The sequence below is a fragment of the Bos grunniens genome, chromosome 22 (assembly GCF_055505025.1).
Source record: "Bos grunniens cultivar Pamir isolate PY7600 chromosome 22, Bosgru_T2T1.0, whole genome shotgun sequence".
Taxonomy (NCBI): Eukaryota; Metazoa; Chordata; class Mammalia; order Artiodactyla; family Bovidae; genus Bos; species Bos grunniens.
The window spans coordinates 18,827,372-18,844,385 of NC_141186.1; the positions used below are offsets into that span (position 1 = coordinate 18,827,372).

Here is a 17,014-nt window from a genome sequence, read left to right on the forward strand (position 1 = left end):
TCAGGTCAGCATGAGTATATTATGCTGAGTCATTGAACTGTGTTCTTAAATCCCTCTTGGCTATTGATCATGTCTGTCAATAAGGGCCAAGGATACCAAGGGTTAGAGATACTAGATAGATTCTAGTAAGAAACTGCTCCCAGTTGCTTTTCTTCCACAGACATCTCACAGTGCGGCCAGATAATTTATTGGGGAGCTAGTTTGTGTTTTCTCTCCCTGGAGACCCCATTCTTTGAACGCCTTTTATTCAGCTCCTTCGGCTTCAAGAGAAGTTGTGTTGCTGAAACAACAGCGTAGGTTACATGCTACGCGCTGAGCCAGTCTTTTCCCTTTGGGCCTTCTGTGTTTTTTTCTCCCCTTCAGGCCAAGTTCTTGAAAAGATGATGCATGACCAAGGAAGGTGCTGCAAAGCTCAGAGAAAAGAGAACAGGGGTCTGCAGACCCTGTAGGCACTGGAGACCTGTGACTTGCTCCCAATGTTACCATGGAGAGATTAACAAGTCACAGGAAGTGAAATGTGGAATAAGCAGAAGAGAGTGCTAGGTGACTCCAATGGAAAATTATGCATATAACTTTCTGGGTTAAATGATTCTAGCCTTTTATTGCCTTTGAGTTATTTTGCAACTCAGTACATTGTAACTAATAGTAATGCAAAATAATTCATGTCTATGTGCATGCAAATAAATTCTGTCCAAATTGGGGGATCAGTTGACTTCTTTTTCCACCCCTTTCATTTATTTGTAAATTCATTTCCATATTCCTTTGGTCCATGTAAATGTATGCTCCTTTGACTTCTTCAGACTGGTTGTAATAATTTTACCTATCTCCTCATTAATCATGGATTAAGTAAAATCTTTAATGTGTCTTCATTTTATATATGATTTAAAAGTAGAGTGGTGATTTTACCTTTTATGAAATTTATCCTTTAACAACAAGATGAGACCATGTTAACATCTAGGGCATCTGGATAGTAGTCCATGGGAACCTGTAGCAACTTCCCTAAGCCACTTGGACTACTTGGTTGCCATTTTCTTTTGGCAAATATCTAATTGACCCCAGTAATTAAATGTAAGGTACCTAGTCTCCTCCCCTGAAATCTTCCTGTAAGAGAGAGTATGGTTTAGTGACAGGCAGTCCTGGAGAGTGTCAGCTTCTTATATAGTGTTGGTAAACAGACATAAGGAAGACTAGCCAGTTCCTGAAGACTTGTTAAAGAATTCACTAGGGCAAGCACTGTAAGGCAGATGCACCAGTATTTCCATGGCTGGATCAGCTGGCTTTCTGTGGGATTAGGTGATAGGAGTTCTCTGTGAAAGAGGAGGGTTGCAGGACTGTTGTTCTGTACCCCACAGGCCTATAAGCCCTGTATTTGCCTGGCTTCAAGGTCCAAGAAAGAGGCCAGAGTCAGCTGCAGAGACATCCATGGTTTGATGGATGGGCAGCTTATATATCTGAAACAAGGTCCTGGAGCCTTTATTTACTCCACTGTGTGTGGCAGATGGCTGGCAGGACAGGGTGGCGATCTTTACTCCTGCGGTGTGGGAGTGTGGAGATTACCACATTGGGAATTGACATCAGGTTGGCTCATCAGTTACCAACTAGCAGAGGGTCACCTCTCACCACTTCTTTAATAAGCTATCATGGCAGAGATGTTCTAGTCTTAAGTTTAGAACAGTCTTTCACTGGGGTCCCGGGGGTAGGGGGTGGGCACATATGTAGGAAGGTCATGTGAGTTGAGTGTAGGTGAAGCAGGCACTGGTCTAGGGAATGTACAGAGAGCAAGGGACTAGCCATTTTGGGTAGTCTGATTATACAAGCACCAAAGAGGTCATCCCAACCTAGGATACTGCTCACATGTATAAAGCTACTGGGCTTGTCAAGGCCTTAAATGTTGTTCATTGTGGGAGGAAGTCCTGGTTCTGTTTTTCTGCACTGCCCCCCAGTGCCCCTACTTGTGTTCAGACACTACTCATTTCACTATGAAAACTCCCTACTGTCATCCCTGTGTTACTTAGCAAACCCTTTATGTCCAGTTTACATAAAGTTTTTGAAGTACTTTTCACAGATCCCCTGGGTATGACTTTCTGGCTAAGTCTTTCTTGTGTTGGGATCTGTTGGGTGTGAAAAAAAAAAAAAGCCTGTTTGCACACATATCTATCACACTTCTTAGTGATACTAGTTCAGGGCATTTCAGAAGGAAATTTGAACAGAGGAATGCTATGACCATGTGTCTCCTTTAGAAGAGTGTTTGTGCCACATTATTATCCATATAAGTCTACTAAGGATTTTTACTAAATTGTCATCTGATTCAGCAGTCCTGGAGTGGGGCTAGTAATAAGCAATTTTAACAAATTCTCAGGAGGTACTAATATCAGTCGTTGATCCCTGGAGAAGGCTTTGTTGATCCCTGGAGAAAGAGTCTAAAACAGAAATCTGCAAATATTTCTATAAAGGCCAGAATAGTGATTATTTTCAAGCTCATAGGTCATGCATCTCTGTTGCTATGTAACTCTACCATTACAGATTGAAAGCAGCCATTGATAATATGAAAATGAATTGATTTTAATAAAATTTTATTTAAAAAAAAAAAACACAAAAGACCAGAATTTGTGTTAGGCCCATAGGCCATAGTCTGTCAGCCTCTGGTTTAGAAGTATCATGCGGACAGTAGGTAGGGTGTAGATGGATTTGAAGGATGAGGTAGGGATTAGAGTCAGGTAGCCCAGTTCTGTGGAAGAAAATTTGATGAAAGCTAATGACTGCTTAGACGAGGACAGAGGAAATTGAAAGTGAAAATAGAGTTGATAGGCCTTGACGGGGATCAACAAAATGGGAGCCCTGACATCAATACTGGATGGGTTTTCAGGTCCTCAAGTAATAAAGCATGACTTTTCATGGGCACATTTTGGGAGGATTGGTTTTTGATCTGTTGTTTGCAGGATATGACAGCTTTTGTTACTGACATCCTTCAGTATTTATGAAAACCCAGACAGCATAATGCTCACATTAATGATATAAAATTAGGGGGGAAAATGTGAAATTTCAGGGGGGAAAATTCTCATGTCATTTAAATGTCCTTTCTACTGAAATACAGATAGATTTGTTTTCTGCATTAATTGCAATTCTAAGAGTTAAAGAATTATATGCTAATTATTAAATAATTGCATTTCTTTTCTATTCAGGGACTTCTGGTAGGTCATAAGGTATATTCAAGAATAGTCAGGAAGTATTATATGCCTATAGTAGTTATTTATGACTAAAAAGTGAGCTTGATATCTGCATCTCACACTTGAGCAACTGAGTGTCTTTGGAGGGAAGTCTAAAGGAAATATCTCTAAGTTAAATAGCAGAAAAGTTAAATTATATCACAATGCAGAATTGCACCAATTGAGTTCTACAGAATAGTTGAAAAACAAACAAACTTAGTCCTGCCAATAGAAATTCAGGAAATATGAACTACCTCCGTTCAGCATTCAGGTTAAAGGCAACATTATCCACAACCCATTACCATTATGAAACCCATGGAAATGAAGAATTGCATAATAATATTTCATTTGCAGTTTATCTTCAGTTTTCCCAAACAGTCCCTGTAAAATCTTTCAGAGTTTGTTTTAAAATCAGAATCTGACCAAATTTCATATCTCACATTTGGTTGTTACCTCTTTTAGTCCAGTGTTCTCAAATCCCACTTCTGATCCCCTGAATCAGAAGATGTGGAGATGTGAATACATATATGTGGTGGGGATTCCAATGAATGCTAAAGTGTGAAAACCACTGCTTTTATTCAGTCCTGATTCTGTTTACCCTGAACTGTTCTCCTGCCATTTCATTAAATAACATTGACTTTAATCTTGTGTTTAATTATCGTGTTTAAGCACTCACAGTATGTGTTTGTTTGCTTGTATGTCTACTTCTTGCACACTTACTTGTCCTTCCATTTCAAAAAATATTGAGAGGAATGTATCATATGTCTTTTCCAACACCTTCCAAAAATAGCTTTGGGCTTGACTATTTCTCGCAAGTGAAATGGATCATATTACAACCATTTATTTGGGCTCTACCTTTTTTTCCAGCCAAGTAAATTTCCTCCATTCTATCTTGCTAGACTAGATTATTACCACTCTGGCTTTCGATTCTATTTTTCATTTCCAAGATGATATTTGTGGAGTATCTCTTGAGAACATTGCCCTTTTCTCTTTGGGCTTTATCAGCTCTCTGGTCATAGCAAGAACTCATCCGTTTCACTTACCACATTCTTCTGTTTCAAACTGTGTGTTATTAGAGGATTTGTTTTCAGTATCTCATCTGACCATATCATATCATATGTGGAAATGGAGTCTTTGTTCTTTTTGATGTTTTTTTTTTCTTTCTCTTGCTAGTCTGTACCAATCCGCTTAGACGCCAGCTCTGAAACCTGTTTCTCTGGCATCTCTCCTGACAGTTACACTGAGTTCCTTTTTGCTTCAATTTGTAGGGCAAAGCCAGTTTACAGTTGATGTGTTTCTGCATTTTCACAGAAATCTGCAAATCTCAGCAGATTGTCCCACTTATGTTTTTTAACACAGGATGCAACAGCTGTATGATACTTTACAATGATGCCCCTGCATATGAAAGCAGATCAAGGTGTGTGTTCTACCAGTTGTCATCCACTAAGGTAAAGGCGGTTGAACATAGTGCACATAGAAGTGAAAGCCTTGTGAGACCCATAGACAAACAGAATTAGTAAGCCAAAACAAATGAGAGAATTTCTCTTCTTTCATAGAAATAATAAATCATCTTAAAGGATAATTATGTCCCAAAATGCAAAATTGTGACTCTCCTACAGATATAAAAGGAGCACGTGTTAAAAAATTTTATTGAACTTATTATTAGCAAGTGAACCAGACAGCTGTTGTCATAGACTCACAGGAGAAGTCTCAGAAGTACAATTTATATGAAGTAAAGAAGGTTGAAATGAGTGTGTATGTGAACACCAAAATCTTTGTTTTCTGTGGCAAAGAGGTGAAGTCAACTGATCCTGTGCCACAGAATGTATTTGCAAGTCTGTAGATATGATTTGTTAAGCTGTAGTATCAATAACAGAGAAGGCAATGGCACCCCACTCCAGTACTCTTGCCTGGAAAATCCCATGGACGGAGGAGCCTGGTGGGCTGCAGTCCATGGGGTCGCTATGAGTTGGACACGACTGAGTGACTTCACTTTCACTTTTCACTTTGATGCATTGGAGAAGGAAATGGCAACCCACTCCAGCGTTCTTGCCTGGAGAATCCCAGGGACGGAGGGGCCTGGTGGGCTGCCGTCTATGGGGTCACACAGAGTTGGACACGACTGAAGTGACTTAGCAGCAGCAGCAGCAGTATCAATAACATACATAACTTAGGTAATATAGCTCAAGGACAATAGAAGGGTAGAAGCAGATAACTCTGAAAAATGGGCTTAGAAACCCTGCTGTGTTTTCCAGTTGGGGACACCATAATTCTTTTTAATATTTCCAACTGGCCTTATGGTAATAGAATTTCAAAAAAAAAAAAAAACTTGATAGCTTGCAAAATTCTTTAAAATACATGTTTCTGAGCATGACCTCACACTTGTCAGATGGCATGGTGGTGTTTTCTGATAGTCTGCCTCACAGAGGTAAGTTTAGAGAGCACCCAGCATGGACCAGGAAGGTGCCCAAACCATGTAGCCGTCCTTAAGGAAACAGTGTTGGTAGTGGTGAAAAGCAAGGACCCGAGAATTATATACCATGTGCATCACTTTCCTTATCTGTACAATGGAGACAAAATAGTTCCAATCTCATGGAATTCTGATCAAGAGTAAAAGAGAGAATATGTAGAAGGTGCTGAGAACAGGAACTGACCCAGTAAATGCTGCCTCCTGTTGTTGCCAACATGGTCCCAAAATAACACCAGATCCTCTGCCTTCAAAACCCACATACATCCTCCACCCAGGATGGAGCATTGCATTGGGAAGGCTGATGTATATTTTCAAATTTCTAGATTTGACAGCACTGTTTTTATTTTCCTGTGGCAAGGATCATAGCGGTGTACGAAGTGCAGATTTTGTTGCTGAACATAAGTTCATGTGCCTGAAGCCCAGTAAGGCCAAACTGAAACCTTGGAGTTTGAAGCAGAGAAAGGTTTGTTGCAGGGCCATGCCGGGAGATGCGTGGCTCATGTCCCCCAAACCCCGAACTCCTCAAAGGGTTTCAGGAAAGCACTTTGAAAGACAAGCTGAGGAAGGGGCATGGTTGGTTGTGGAAAACTTCTTGTTGGAATCCTTCGTTCTTGCAGCTTCCCATGTGGTCAGGTCATGATGTTCGTATAAACCTCTGACAAGACAAATGTTATGCTCTGATCTGCAGCTCTGTCTCTATATGAATGGACTCTTAAAGATCAGACAATGGGCTCTCCTGTATATCTTGGGCTACAAACAGCATTCTTTCAACGAAAGGTGCAGAGTCAGCATGACTAAGCAAAGGCAAGGGACCACAAGGTTAAAGTAAAAGAAAGGTATCTAATATGCAGTCAATCTTGTTCTTCCCTGTTACAGTTTCACATTTGAGTCAAAGAAAGTTGAGAGTGGTACTTGAGTGGATTTTCCCTGGGAATCCTCCTTTCATCCCCACGTCAGAGGAGAACTTGTATTCAGTCAAACCAGAGCTACACTATTAACCCAGTCCCTGGTAGTTGATGTCTGCTTCAGTGGAACCTGCAAGTAAGTATTTCTGTTTCCTTAGGCTATTTCAGCTTTAGGAGGAAGATGGGGAAGAGTACAGCAGATGCCAGTGTCTGGTGTTGGTTGTGAGTCATGGTCAGTGCTGTTTCTTTGCTCTCTCACAGCCATTCTGAGTCCTTATACTGATGAGAATACATATGGACCAAGGAGTTAACTGAGCAGAGCTTGGATTTGAAGCTGGTCTGTCTGACTTTTATTATGTGACTCTCTAAGCTCTGCTGCTTCCTGCTTAGAGGAGTTCTGTGGTATAGTAGATTCCAGATAAATTTCAGTTCAGTTCAGTTCAGTCGCTCAGTTGTGTCCAACTGTTTGCGACCCCATGGACTGCAGCACGCCAGGCTTCCCTGTCCATCACCAACTCCCAAAGCATGCTCAAACTCATGTCCATCAAGTTGGTGACGCCATCCAACCATCTCATCCTCTCTTGTCCCCTTTTCCTCCTGCCTTTAATCTTTCCCAGTATCAGGGTCTTTTCAAATGAGTCAGTTCTTCACATCAGGTGGCCAAAGTATTGGAGTTTCAGTTTCTGCATCAGTCCTTCCAGTGAATATTCAGGACTGATTTCCTTTAGGATGGACTGGTTGTATCTCCTTACAGTCCAAGAGACTCTCAAGAGTCTTATCCAACACCACAGTTCAAAAACATCAATTCTTCGGCACTCAGCTTTGTTTAAGGTCCAACTCTCACATCCATACATGACCACTGGAAAAACCATAGCTTTGACTAGATGGACCTTTGTTGGCCAAGTAATGTCTCTGCTTTTTAATATGCTGTCCAGGTTGGTCACAGCGTTTCTTCCAAGAAGCAAGTGTCTTTTAATTTCATAGCTGCGGTCATCATCTGCAGTGATTTTGGAGCCCCAAAAGAGAAAGTCTGTCACTGTTTCCATTGTTTCCCCATCTATTTGCCATGAAGTGATGGGACCAGATGCCATGATATTTGTCTTCTGTATGTTGAGTTTTAAGCCAACTTTTTCACTCTCCTCTTTCACTTTCATCAAGAGGCTCTTTTGTTCTTCGCTTTCTGCCATAAGGGTGGTATCATCTGCATATCTGAGGTTATTGATATTTCTCCCAGCAATCTTGTTTCCAGCTTGTGCTTCATCCAGCCTGGCATTTCACATGATGTACTCTACATCTAAGTTAAATAAGCAGGGTGACAATATAGAGCCTTGACATACTCCTTTCCCAATTTGGAACCAATCTGATGTTCCATGTCCAGTTCTAACTGTTGCATCCTGACCTGCATACAGATTTTTCAGGAGGCAGGTCAGGTAGTCTGGTATTCCCATTTCTTTCAGAATTTTCCACAGTTTGTTGTGATCCACATAGTCATAGACTTTGGTGTAGTCAATAAAGCAGAAGTAGATGTTTTTCTAGAACTCTCTTGCTTTTCTATGATCCAATGGATGTTGGCAATTTGGTCTCTAGTTCCTCTCCCTTTTCTAAATCCAACTTGAGCATCTGGAAGTTCATGGTTCACATACTGTTGAAGCCTGGCTTGGAGAATTTTGAGCATTACTTCGCTAGCATGTGAGATGAATGCAATTATCAACTTGCAGATGGGAACAAAAGAGTAAGTTCAAGGTCTAGTGACTGAACTCACTTCATAGAGTAATAGGCTAAGCTTCTGGGAACGAGACCTGAGCTTTAGTGAAAGAGCAGGCTTTGGTGCTGAGTACTTTAAGGGTTGGGACTTCCCTGGTGGCTCAGATGGTAAAGAATCCGCCCGTCAATGCAAAAGACAGGGGTTTAATCTCTGGATCAGGAAGATCCCCTAGAGAAGGAAATGGCAACCCAGTCCAGTATGTTTGTCTGGAGAATCCCATGAACAGAGGATCCGATTGCACTACAGTCCATGGGGTCTCACACAGTTGGACACGACTGAGCAACTAACACTTTGACTTTTTGACTTTAAGTGTTGAGTGGGAGCTCTTAGAACTCCCTGGATCAGGAACTGTGAGGCCTGGGGTGGCCCCAGGAGGCTCTCACACAGCCATGGCAATATTGGCTGGAGGACTGGCAGCCCAGAGAGCCAGCCCCAGGCTGCATAGACTGGGGTGGCGAGTCTGCCTGAGTACCCACCACACGCAGCCCCAAGGTTGGAGGTCAGCAGAGGTCATCAAGGTGGCAGAAGGAAAAGTCTACTATTATTACCCTTGCTCTGAGAGCTCAGTCGCTGGTTCTGTTGGACTTTTGGAGCAGAGACACAAATGTTTCTTTTTCTAAGAAAGATTGTTATCATATATACTGGGGAGCAGAAGACAGACACCTTGCATTCTCACAGCTGGGGCTCAGAGTTGCTGTGTTTGATAGCAAACCTGTATATGTCTCCCTGCAGCATTCTGGCCACCTCTGTTCCTTTCATTAGGCTCCAGGAACAAAGTGCCCCAAATAGGGTGGCTTTAAAAAGCAGCAGTGTATTCTCTCACAGCAGTGGAGGCCTGGAGTTCACAATCAGAGTGTTATGAGCAGAATCATGCTCCTTCAGAAGGCTCAAGGAGAGGTTTGTGGCAGCGTCACTCCAGCCTCTGCCCTTCTCTTTACATGATTGTCTTCCCTCTGTTCCCGTGTCATCCCATGGCATCCTCTTCTCTCTGTCTGCATCCAGATTTTTTTTTTCCCTTATAAAGATAGTGATCCTATTGGATTAGGGCCCATTCTAATGACCTCATGTGAACTTGATTGCATCTGAGATACCATGCTCTCAAATAAGGTCACATTCACAGGTAATAGGGTTGCTGCTGCTGCTGCTAAGTCACTTCAGTCATGTCCGACTCTGTGCAACCCCATACACAGTAGCCCACGAGGCTCCCCCATCCCTGGGATTCTCCAGGCAAGAGCACTGGAGTGGGTTGCCATTTCCTTCTCCAATGCATGAAAGTGAAAAGTGAAAGTGGAGTCACTCAGTCAGGTTCAACCCTTAATGACCCCATGGACTGCAGCCCACCAGGCTCCTCTGTCCATGGGATTTTCCAGTAATAGGATTAAGACCTCAAAATACAATTTGGGGGAACAGAATTGAACTTGAAACACTGCCCATTCTTTTCTCAGGCTCCCTTTTACTTTCCAGGCTTCAAGTTTTCACATAGGATAATTATTTGTTTCTTTTTCTCTACATCCATCCTCCCAATCAAAAACACAGTCAGTGATGGCCTACTGTGCATCAAGCATTGCAGTGAATTGATGTTCCACGCAGGTGACAGGGAACCAGCCTTGTAAACCTCGTTGAAGGAGAGAGAAACAATGCAAGTCAATTGATAGATGAAAGAGTCTCAGGCTGGACTTAGGAAGAAAGCAAGGTATTGAAACAGGGCAGGAGGGATGGAGTTGAGAGTCTAGGGTAGGCAGGAAAGGTTTCTCTGAAGAGATTATGGCTGAAATGAGGTTTAAAGGATGAGAAGTCATCCATGGTGAACTAGAAAATAGTGGCTCAAGCCAAAGGAAAAGCAACTACGAGACCTGGAGGCAGGGGCCAGCTGACACATGTGAGGAGCAGACAGTTGACTGGTGTGGCCTAGGCGTTGGAGTAAAGCATGAGACAGACTTGGAGATTTAGACAGAGACCAGATCTTAAAGGATCATAGATAAAAAGTTGAATTTGAAGTCAGGCTAACAGCTGACCAGTATCTATCATAAGACCAACAACATGCTAATCATACTTGTTAGAATTTTTTAAGCATCTCCTCTCTGCCAGCCACACAGCCAGGCATTTCTCATATCTCAGGTCATTTATATTGACTACAACCTCAAAAAGGACATACGATAGGAGTTCTTAGAGCATCTGTTCACTCATATTTATAGAGTATGTGATGTGTTGCAGACAAAAGTACTATGTCCCGAGGAATGCCATGATGATCTCTGCCCTTGAATTGTACACAGTCTAGTAAAAACATCTGCTAACAGATGATCATACTAATAGCTCAGGGCCAGGGCTGTAGATACCCAACCACTCTGGGCTTAAGTTTACTACACACGTCAAGTGGGGAAGGCGTAACTCCTCCTTACAGGGTGATGGTGAATGTCAGAAGAGTCACCGGGTGAGAAGTGCACAGGCCAGGTAGATGCTCCATCTCTCGAGTTTATTATTCAAGCCTTGCTTGAGCTGTGAGTGACAGCTGCCTGCAGGATACCCAGCCTATAAAAGATGGCAAGACCCTTCAGGGAAGGGGAGATGCAAAAGGCTTCAAAGAGGAGTGAGCTAACCAGAAGGCACAGTGGGCATCCCTCAGGCAGGCAGGGAGGAAGAGGACAAAAATCCACTTTCCCTTAAGCCTTGCACTAAAATCTTTATGATTAAAATCAAGTGTGAGAACCAATGTACCTGTGGTTTTGAGGGGAAGAAGCTTCACACTGTAATTTGACATCTCAACCCTGTATGATGCTTGGTAAGAGATGCGTCAGGATAACACTTAGCAGGCACAGTTCCACATTTAATTTTGGTAGCCATGAGAATAACATAGTAATCATGGGCCCTGTCAAAGGTTTTCTGTTTCCAAGAATGTACTATTGTTTTTGTCTTTTTTTATTTTTTAAGCACACATCCACTTGCCCTCTAGTGACAATATTTTGTATTTCACTCAGATTCAGAAAACAGGCTGCCTGCTGGCTGTTCCAACAAATTTTCTTTCTATCAGACAGAGGCCCACTGTGAGTATCAACCTATTAAAGTACAGGACACAGTGGCCTCTGTGAAATGACTTTATTGTCATCCCTAGGAGAACATTTCATGGTGGGAGCATTGCCCAGGACCTTAGACAGGAGGTGGTCTCCTGACCTCTGCTAGAGCTGTTACCAACTGCACCCCCAATAGAAAATAAGACTTATGAAGGATTGTGTTTGCCTCACCACTGATGCCCAGTGTACAGAACAGCGTCTGGTGTGTGGAAGGAAGCTGGTGGAAGAATGGCTGAACAGGAACCAGTGTGCAGGTTGAAAGGCATCAGTTATGAAGGCCCTAGTGCTCGGTCAGGCAGAGAGCAGGTGCTTGACTGCACGACGGTGTCCTCCCTTCTCTGGCTCCTACCACTTCCTTTTGTCTTTTGTCTTAGTCTTATTTCTCACAAGTGTTTTCTTGCCATCCTCTCTTCGGCCATTTTGAGCAAAAGTTTGGAAGTTTATAGACAAGAGAATTAAGAATGGGGCTGTTTTAAATCTGAAAGACAAGACCCTCAGCAGACCCTTCATTCTGGTTGATTGTGTTTCACATTGAATCCTTTTCTATAAACCAGGCTTCCTCAATCCCTGTTCCATAGACCTGTACCCATCTGTGGGCTCTTAGAAACCAGCCTACAAAACAGGAGGTGAGCTGTGGTTGAGGGATTGAAGCTCCATCTGCATTTACAGCCTCTCCCCATCGCTCGCATTACTGCCTGACCTCCACCTCCTGTCAGGTCAGCGGCAGTGTAATAAATGTAATGTGCTTGAAGGATCCCAAAGCCATCCCCCACCCCCAGTCTGTGGAAAAACTGGCCTCCATGAAACCAGTCCCTGGTGCCAGAAAGGGTGGGGAGCCCTGCTGTAAATCATCTGATTATGTCTCCCCATAGTGTACTTTGGGGCTAGATCATGTGCACTCCGCACATGGTGAAACCTGGAAAGCTAATGCCTGGCTCATAGTTTCCCACTGTTCAGCCTCCACTAACTAAGCAGCAACATCCCGGCCTTTCAGGAATGAGGTTAGCTGACATTTCTTTTTTTTCCCCCGATCATCCTCTTCATAATTGTTTTGCTCCTTTCGCTACAGTTGATTGCTCACTTCTGTTTTAAAAGTCAGGACCTTGGGGACCATGCAGATGAGAGAAAAGTGATGATGCTTTCCCCTGATGATGGCTGAACATGCCCACTACATGTCTTCAATTCCTTGTAGTTAAAACGAAACAAAACTGTATCATCTTCAAGTACCTTAGGATCTTTCAGGCTGCGGAATAAGCGTGAGCCAGGAGAGGAAGAGAGCATTTCTTAAAGTCTTTTAAAGTCTTAAGAGTCTGAATCCTTGCTTAAACAGTAAACTCTTTGGAGAAAAGAGAAGATAACTTTAGAGTTCCTGCCCAGCGTCTGAGCCCCTCAGAGCTCTATCAGGTTGGATATGATGCTGAATGGATCCTCTTTGAGAGGTGGGGGCCAAGTTGGATTCTGACTTATTTGTTTGATCCATGATGTTCTCCAGCTCAGAAACAAGTAATGCTTCCCAGTGGGCAGAGGATGAAGTCTAAACTTCTTAACCTTGCATTTAAAGGCTTTTGGAACCAAGTACCAGTTTTGACCCCATCTTCTAGTTTCTGTGGTGTTCCTGTCAAACCATCCTCCCCACTGGCCTCCAGCTCCTTTGTGCTTTCAAATTTTAATTATATGCTTTTGGTTAGGGAAGGGTAGAGCTTTGATTGATGGAGAAGATATCTGAAAAGCACAAGACACAGGTAGTATTGAGAGTTCTATCTGGAATTAATTCTTGTTGGTTATTGTCAGAAATTCTTCCAACTTTTTAAAAAGTACATGTCTGTATATTTTTACTGTGTTTACTTATTTATTTACTTATAAAAGTGATGAAGAGAATTTAAAAAGTCATATAGGAAATATAGACCCCAGAAGAGAGGACGTGTTTACAGTTAAAACTGAAGTTTTTAAAATAATCATTGCCAATCCTGATTTCCTCTTACCTTCTCCTGAAGTAACCACTGTTTTGGTTTTGTTGCATATTGTTAGTTTAATAATATATGGTTTTATTCTATGTTTATTTTAGTTCACATTAATAACATAATAAGGTGTATATAATTCCATAATTTGCTTTTTTCCTTCAGCTGTATCTGTGGAGATCTAGCCTGGTTGTTCCCAGTAGTTCAAGTTCATTGCCCTTAACTGCTACTCCCCACTGTATGTCTGTTTATGCATTCACCTGCTGGTAGGTAATTGGGCTGTTTTCTCATTTTTGCAAAGCTGTGAAGAAAATGAACGTGATTTTTCATACACATGTAGGAGTGTGTGTCTCTAGTGTGCCTGGACATGGTAGGCTCATTTTATTTGCATGATCATGGAATATGCTGAATTTCCCTATTCTTTTACAAGGTTACATGTCCAAATAGAGTGGACAGAGAAATCTATTTCTCAGATATTTTTCTCTTTCCTCTTAAATTACACAAGCGTAGAATTCCCTTTATTCTTCTCTCCTCTTGTGGAAACTCACTCTCTTTATCAGGATTCCACTGAGATAACATATATTAGGAAGTCCTCTGATTTGATGTTTACTGTAGATCTGAGCTATTTTTGTTTGACTTGTTCACGCCTCTGCCAGAGTGAGTCAGTCATCTTGGAGGGCACACTCGTTTGTATTCTGTATTACTGAGCTTCATTACTGGCCCCTGGTTCATGCCACATGTACCTAAGTCTGGTCAGGCTCGAAGTTTAGGTTCTAAACTCAGGTGAACAGTGAACCTCTAGGAGAGTCAAAACCACTCTTGTCAACAAATTGCTAATAGTGTGCTATCTCAAAATAAGTTACACTTAACCAGTCTCCCCCCACCCTGGCAGCGTTACACCTAGTCAGAGTTCCTTTGATTGATCAACAAACAGGATGGATCCTATGAATGATAAATATCTACTGTCATTTTGAAATATATTTCACTTAGCATGTGAGAGGCACAAATTCCTATTGTAAGTGTTAGTCAGTCAGTTGTGTCCAACTCTTTGCAATCCCATGGCCAAGAGCCCACCAAGCTACTCTTCCATGGGATTCTCCAGGCAAGAATACTGGAGTGAGTTGCCATTCCCTTCTCCAGAGGATCTTCCTGACCCAGGGATCGAACCCATGTCTCCTGCATTCCAGACAGATTCTTTACCATCTGAGCCATCAGGGAAGCGCCTTGCTATTGTTAGAGGCATTTGGAAATAAAGTGACAGTGGATATAGCAGATAAATACCCTTGTCTCTTTCTCCTGCTGGGACATTTGTGCTCATTAACTGGGTCAGATAGGGTCACTGGCACTGTTCAAAGTTCCTCACCTTCATCTGCCACAGCCCCAGCACGCACACACGTGACTTCGTGTGCTTCGTGGCGTGACTGCACTGAACATGTTCCATAATACTCGGATGTGGCGAGGGGTCAGCAGCATGCCTGGGACAGAAAAGCTCCTGCTGCCTTGGTTCTGCCTGCTCTCTCTCTCTGCCCCACCAAGAGAAAAGAATGAGATTGAATTCTAGCAAACATTTTTTTTTTTTGGTCCTTTCTTAAGAAAAAATCCTTAGCCTGATCTGACTTTTTCATTAAAAACAAAAAGAGGAGGGGGACTCTTCTCAAATCATTTTATGATACCAAAATTATAATACTAAAACCAAAAGAGAAGACAACTATAGACCAATATCTCTCATGAACAAAGACACAGAAGTCTTATCAAAATTACCAAATAAAATCTAGTAATTAAAAAGGGAGTATACACCATAAGCAAACAGATTTATCTAAGGAATTCAAACAATCAAGTTTAGTAATTTTATTGTTAAGAAAATAAAACATTGTTTAACATTTGAAAATCACCTGATGTAATATACCATATTGATAGAATAAAGGACAAAAATATGTGATCCTCTCAACACATGGAAAAGAAGCACTTGAAAACATTTATCAGCCATTTATGATAAGAGGAAAAAATTCTCAAAAAATTGAGGAGGGAAGTTCTTCAAAGTGATAAAGTATATCTATGAAAAGATCACAGCTAACGTGAATTTTTTTTAAGTTGAAATATAGCTGATTTCCACTGTTAAGGTCTGCTGCATAGCAGAGTGATTCTGTTATATATATATATATATATATATATAGAGAGAGAGAGAGAGAGAGAGAGAGAGAGAGAGAGAGAGACATTCTTTTTATATTCTTTTTCCGTTTTGGTTTATTACAGGATATTGAATATAGTTCCTTGTGTTACACAGTCAGACCTTGTTATTTATCCATTCTATATGTAATAGTTTGCATCTACTAATCCCAGACTCCCAATTGATCCCTCCCACTTAGCAAACAGAAGTTTGATCTCTAGTTGTCTGGGCCTGTTCCTGTTTCATAAAAAAATTTATCATTATTTTCAGATGACATAATTTTGTGTGTAAAAAAAAAAAAAAATCCTAGGAAATCTGCCAGATGTCTACAATTAACAAGCAAGTTTAGAAAGGTAGAAATTCAAATCACAGTAGTATCAAAGAAACAAACAAACAAAAATTAGGAATAAGTTTATAGAACAAGGGCAAGAGCTATACAATGAAAACTACAAAACATTGCAGAAAGAAATTAAAGATTGTCAGTAATGCCTAACGCGGCTCCTGACAGATCGAGAGCCGCGTTAGGCATTACTGACAAAAGATGTAGATAAAAGAGGCACATCCCATGCTTATGAATTGAAATTCTCAATATTGTTCACATGGCAGTTCTGTAACTCATCTATAAAAGTGAAAGTGGAAAGTGAAAGTCAAGTCACTCAGTCATGTCAGACTCTTTGCAACCCTGTGGACTGTAGCCTACCAGGTTCCTCTGTCCATGGGATTTTCCAGGCAAGAATACTGGAGTGGGTTGCCATTTCCTTTTCCAGGAGATCTTCCTGACCCAGGGATTGAACCCAGGTCTCCCGCATTGCAGGCAGACACTTTACCCTCTGAGCCACCAGGGAAGTCCATAGTTGAGTGCAATCACTACTGAAATCCCATCAGGCTATTTCTGTCTAGGATATGTCTTGGGGTTGATTATACTTTGTTAAATTTAACAGATGTCTTGTAGACTCCTTTAATACGGATTCAAGCATTCTTGTATTTCTGGACAGATTTCTCGTGTTCTAATTTTAAACATTCATGATTCTTCATGGTGGTAATAGGGAGTAAAATTATCCACCTACCATTTTATAGAAGATGTGGGTACCACCCCAGGCATTCTGACATAATTGGGCTGAGATGCAGTCTGAGCATGCAGGCTTTATAAGCTGCTCAAGCCATTCAGATATGAAGCCAAGATGAAGAACACCAGATCCAAAGAAAAGTTGACCAACTCCAACCCATCAGTGTCATAAGGGAGGAAGAATCCAGATCTGCTTTTTTTCCCCGAAAATTTTTTTTCTCAGTTTGAGAGTTTGAGTTATAGTGTGACACGTCCTAATTCACAGTCATCTTGCACATTTTAAAACAACACGTGGAGTCTGGGTAGCTCTATGCCTGGCTGATACTTTGCAGCCAGTGTTCTGAACCAAGTTGGACAGATCAGCATTGTCTGACTGGGACTGGGATGAGATTAGATGGAGGGTTTTCAG

At 41.6% G+C, this 17,014-nt stretch overlaps 1 protein-coding gene across 43 annotated transcripts in view; it reads left to right on the forward strand.

Annotated features, from left to right (window-relative positions):
* LOC147348186 (uncharacterized) overlaps window positions 1-17,014 on the forward strand; it is a 732,824-nt gene that overhangs the window by 588,211 nt on the left and 127,599 nt on the right. For 14 of the 43 annotated variants that reach the window (XR_015151115.1, XR_015151118.1, XR_015151113.1 and 11 more), the window contains 2 exons: window positions 4,566-4,654; window positions 6,553-6,717. The exons of 20 other annotated variants lie outside the window; for them this stretch is intronic. The gene's annotated coding sequence lies outside the window, so the exon portion shown is untranslated. Of the gene's footprint in view, window positions 1-363; window positions 381-4,565; window positions 4,655-6,552; window positions 6,718-17,014 lie in introns of those variants that run through there. 9 more of the 43 variants (XR_015151126.1, XR_015151127.1, XR_015151136.1 and 6 more) reach the window with 3 other exon arrangements.